At 39.2% G+C, this 5,525-nt stretch overlaps 1 pseudogene; it reads left to right on the top strand.

Annotated features, from left to right (window-relative positions):
• The first annotated feature begins 2,075 nt into the window (after positions 1 to 2,075).
• Positions 2,076 to 3,202, top strand: LOC132419563 (polycomb group RING finger protein 5-like; annotated as a pseudogene).
• Positions 3,203 to 5,525: the final 2,323 nt, after the last annotated feature.

The raw sequence follows: 5,525 nt of genomic DNA, 5'->3' as shown, positions 1-5,525 counted from the left end.
GATTTCATGTAGCACTGGCCCCTACTGCTTGCTCAGTGGTAATTTAGACTTATATCTTTGTCTCAGTCACGTATGTGACTGAGACAGCCAGAGTGGTACAGAGAGTGTAAAAGCCTGGGCTTGGAGCCAGTCTGCCTGGGCCTGCAGCCTGGCATGGCCACTTACTATCTGTGTGATGTGGGGAACAGGATTTAACCTCTATCATATTTTCCCCATACGTAGAAAGAGGTTTATAATGGTATCTTTCTTACAGCACTGCTGTGAGTATTAAAGGAGTTAATACATGCAAAGTACTAAGAACAGTGCCTGGCACACAGAAAGCACTATTGAAGTGTTAGCTATTATTGATTGTAAATAGAAATGGTCTCTGGCTAACGTAGGCAGAAAAGGAATATATTGAAAGGAAATCAGGCAGCTTGCAGAATTGACAGAAAAGCTGGAGAAAGCACATAAAATGGGCGGAAACAAAGGCATCGATGCATTAGGATTCCCAGGCTGTGCAGAACCTCACTGCCAACAGCACTGTTCACATCACCGCAGGACACTGCTACTGCTGGCACTGCGTGTGGCCCCAGTTAACCACTGAATACTTTATGCTGCCACAAATAAGTCTGAACCCATCCTTCCTCCTTCCGTCACCCACTCCAGAGTCAAAGTCCCAGGCAGGGCCTTCAGTTAGTCAAGCCTAGTTCACATGGCTGTACCCAATGGAACATGAGTATGGAGGGGTATTTGCTGCCTTTAGTTACTGAAGTGGGAGATGCAGCTGTCTCCCACCAAGATTCAACAATATGGGATTCCCCAAAACAGGAAGGGAGCTTGGATGTGAGGCAGAAAAAAACAAAACAGAAGTCTACTACTGTGTTAAATTGCCTGGAAGAGAACTTACCCGAGATTCCTGACCCCCATCAAGGAAGAGAAAGAAGAATGACTGTGAGATCTAGAAAACCAAGATCAAAATCCACGTCACAAGGGTTCATGGAAGAGTCACAGAAAAAGAGAAAGAAACTAGAAGCTGGCCATTAAGTAGGAACTATCAGTGTAGTGGACAAAGAAATTCAGCCTAGAAGGCAGAGGAAATAGGGAGCACAGGGCTCTCCCAGAGTCAGAGAAAAGGAGCCTAGCCTAGACCAGTGATTCTCAAATATGCTGGTCTTGGGACTCCTTCACAATCTTAAAGATTACTGCAACTTCAAAGATCCTTTGTTTATGTGGAGTTTCATGTGGGTGTTTATATGGATATCACTGGATGCTTGCCTTACTGAAAATTAAACCAATAAATTTCAAGCATTGTCATTTTAAAATAATTCAAATATATATGTTAACATAAATGACATATTTTCATGAAAACAACTATATTTTCTTCCAAAAAAATGTAATAGGAAGAGTGGTACTGCTTTATCTCTTTGTGACTCTGGCTTATTAGAATTCTAGTCTCTAATAAAAAATGATAGAAATGAGTTTATTTGCAAAACAGAAACAGACTCACAGAGTTCAAAAACAAACTTATGGTTACCTAAGGGGAATGGTGGGGAGGATAAATTAGGAGTTTGGGATTAACATATACACACTACTATATGTAAAATGGATAATCAATAAGGACCTACTGTATAGCACAGGGAACTCTGCTCAATATTCTGTGGTAACTTATATGGGAAAAGAATCTGAAAAAGAATGGATACATGTATATGTATAACTGAATCACTATGCTGTACACCTGAAACTGACACAACATTGTAAATCAACTATACTCCAATATAAAGTAAATATTAAATTTAGAAAATCCAAGTCTCCATGGGGCCCAGGGACTGGCCAGGCCGCAGCAGGTGCTACTTCTCTTTGTTTCCTTCCCTCTGAGGTCAGCATGCTGGCGTTGAGGAGCAGCGGTGGCCGCAGCCCCAGGATACAGAAAAGCAGAACCACCAAAAGGAGTGATGACCAGCGATTACATGAGAAGTCTGGATGTTAGTTCTAATGCCTCGGGACATGCAGTTGGGAACTCCTGGGATCAAACTCTCATCCACTTAATACCCCTGTTTGCCTGAACTACTAGAGCCAGTCCTAGCTAACCACAAATGGCTACCCAAAGGAAACACTTGGTAAAAGATTTCAATCCTTACATCATCTGCTGTATCTATAAAGGGTATCTGATCAAGCCAACTGCAGTGACGGAATGCCTCCACATCTTCTGTAAGACCTGTACCGTCCAGCACTTTGAAGATAGCAATGGTTGTCCAAGGTGTGGCAACCAGGTTCATGAGACAAACCCATCAGAAAGGTTGAGCTTGGATAACACATTAGAGGAAATTATATTTAAGTTGGTCCCTGGACCACAAGAACAAGAACTTGAGAGTGAATTTTGGAAGAAAAGCCTCAAGAAAATGGACAAGATGATACTTCAAAAGTTGACAAACCTAAAGTAGACGAAGAAGGTGATGAAAATCAAGATGATAAAGACTATCACAGTGCTTCCCTGGTGGTGCAGTGGTTAAGAATCCGCCTGCCAATGCAGGGGACATGGGTTTGAGCCCTGGTCCGGGAAGATCCCCCATGCCGTGTAGCAACTAAGCCCGTGTGCCACAACTACTGAGCCTGCACTCTAGAGCCCGTGAGCCACAACTACTGAAGCCCATGTGACACAAATTCTGAAGCTCACGTGCCTAGAAGCTGTGCTCCGCAACGAGAAGCCACCGCAGTGAGAAGCCGACGCCCCCGAACCTTCGAAGAGTAGTCCCCGCTTGCCGCAACTAGAGAAAGCCTGCACGAAGCGACGAAGACCCAACACAGCCAAAAATAGTAAATTAAATAAATTAAAAAAAAAAAAGCTATCACAGAATTGACCCACAAATTGCTATATGTCTAGATCGTTTACAAAATGATGGACAATCGGGACAATGCAGTAAAGGGTTTAATGAAGGAATTCATTTGGTTTTCTACACGTGTAACTGTGGGAACTATTAAAAAATTTCTAAGTTTAAAACTAAAACTTCCAAGTTCTTATGAGTTGGATGTGCTGTGCAATGGTGAAATTATGGGGAAGGACCATACTGTGGAGTTCATCGACATGACAAGATGGCGACTAAGAGGCAAAAACTTTCGGTGTCTGAACTGCTCATCTTCACAAGCCTGCCCTCAGGCTGGCCCTTTGTATCAGTCATACCCCATGGTATTGCAGTATCGACCAAGAATTGATTTCGGTTAGACCAAGGGGCCTAGATCCCACTGAATGAATCCTGCACTATGTGTTTACTCATCAACAGATTGCACAGTGAACGGTGTGTGGACTAGAGGGACACAACCAGATTTTCAGCGTGCGAATAAGGCTATTGTCTGTCTCTAAATTGTCAGCTGCATTTATGTTGTTTCTATTAAGAGCAAACCAAGTGCCATTCTGCTACTGAACCATCTGCATAAGTTATCTGTGCTGTCTCACAGTGTACAAGTCACGCTTGAAATCAGTTAGATATGCGGCCCTGATTCAGCCTTCTAAATATTTTGCTTGCCTGGTCTATTGTTTGATTACACTAGTAACATGCCTCAATCTTTGTGGTGTTGCAGTTTTCACATACTTACTATTTGATTAATTCTTGTTTAAATAGAGTACTGTACAAGGAACTAATAATTATTATATCTTGAAATTATTTTGTATGGGAAATATATTTAGAAAAGTGGTCCTTGAGCCACTGTCCTGTTCTCAGTAAGCTTTTTGTGTGCAAAACAGTTCACTCTTGAGTGTGCAAGTCCTTTGGGGAAGAATTCCAACTGTTCTTTACTTTAAAGTCCATTATAATTATAGGCATCTTGCGTCATCTGTCTATGTCGTCTACCAGTCGCACAGGGAGGGCCTGTTCACCCTCCAGAAAATGTACGTGGCTTCTTGGAGAGCTGAAGTGAGATTCGCAACCATTTGAAATGTTGGCAGCTGATCACATTTACTTCTAACAAAATTAATGAGTAAGTGAGGTTAATCCTTCATAAGGCCTTATGACGAGCCAGTGCTGCTTCATGAAACATGGTGCATCGTTATATTGTGGCTTTTATCTAATGAGTACACTGTTTCCCTCTTTTCAGTTGGCCTTAAGTGTGCGTCATTGTGGCATGCAGAAGGTTATGAGGATTTAAGTATTAGGATGTTTAGGGCAGATAACATTAGCTATTTTATGAATTTCAAAAATCTCAAAGCAATTGTAGATTAAAACTGTTAGTGACCTGTCACATTCCCATACCATATGTATAAAATAGAAAAAATGCAGTGTCATAGATAAATATGCTTAACCAGAATTAATGGTTTGAGGATATTTCATTTTAGATCCTGTAGTAATCAGGGGGAACTGGGATTATTGTTTTATACATAAGTTCTTTAAGGTCAGAGCTATGATAATGTCCTTGATTACTTATGGAAGCTGATTTTAATTAACTCAAAATGAATTGAGAGTGCATTTTAAAAAACCACAAATGAGACCTGGATGTTTTGGGGTTCCCAGCCAAAACTTAAAGCCTTAAATGAATTTTATATACATGATCTTATTAAATTTGGCCTGCTGCCTCATCTTATATAATGTCACTATTTTCCAAGGAAACATATAGGAAGCATTTATGGCATTGAGAATAGTTTTATATAAAATTCCTCTATTTAATGTTAATGTATTAACATTTTTATTGAAATGCAATGGAATATGTGCCAAAACATGTGAAAACCTTGCATAAAGAAGGGCATCAGTTATATGGGGAAAGGTACACATTTTATGATGGTCCTAAGTAACATGGTATTACTATTAGAACCACAGACTTCTTCATATACTCAACTATGGTTTTCTAAGTATGGTACTATTTTCATATCTAGTAATACACTAATCCCTAGTTAATTATCCCTAGTCAGGTTGTAGAATTTGTAAGAAACCAGGTATAGAAAAATTTAAAGGCAAAAATACACAGGTGGTTAGTTTTACAAACTTGGGGTGCTAATAAGATAAACTCCTTAGACAAATAGCCTATAGGAATAATCATCTGAATCTGCAAAATTGGAGAATAAAACTAAATTAAGTTTTTCTTTAATCTCTTGTTTCTTAAGCAACAAACTGAAAGAACTTTACTTCCATAAAAGATTTTGTAATCTGTTTTGTCTGCTTTAGATATCATAGATGCACAAGGGTCAAGGAACCTTGGATCTAAAGAAGGACTGTACTTTATAGGACTTTACTTTAACTGAAGTAATTACATTAGTTAATAGAAAAATCCAAATATGGCCCTTTCTCCAGACTATGCTTTAAAGTATAAAAACAAATAAACTAAAAGTTTCACTGATGAGGCAGTATTAGGTCATTCAGTCTGGGGTCCAGATACGTTGGGGTGATGTCTTTTAACTACTTTTAGAAAAGTATATTTCTTTATTCATTAAAAATCTATCCCATATTAATAGGCCACATTTTATAAATGTAATGAGTTTGCTCAACTATATGTAACTTGAAATGATTCTTTAAGGGAAGAAAAGTATGTTACATAATATTGTGAACTGTTTAGCTTTA

The sequence above is a fragment of the Delphinus delphis genome, chromosome 2 (assembly GCF_949987515.2).
Source record: "Delphinus delphis chromosome 2, mDelDel1.2, whole genome shotgun sequence".
Classification (NCBI taxonomy): domain Eukaryota; kingdom Metazoa; phylum Chordata; class Mammalia; order Artiodactyla; family Delphinidae; genus Delphinus; species Delphinus delphis.
This window is presented reverse-complemented; position numbering and strand designations above follow the sequence as displayed.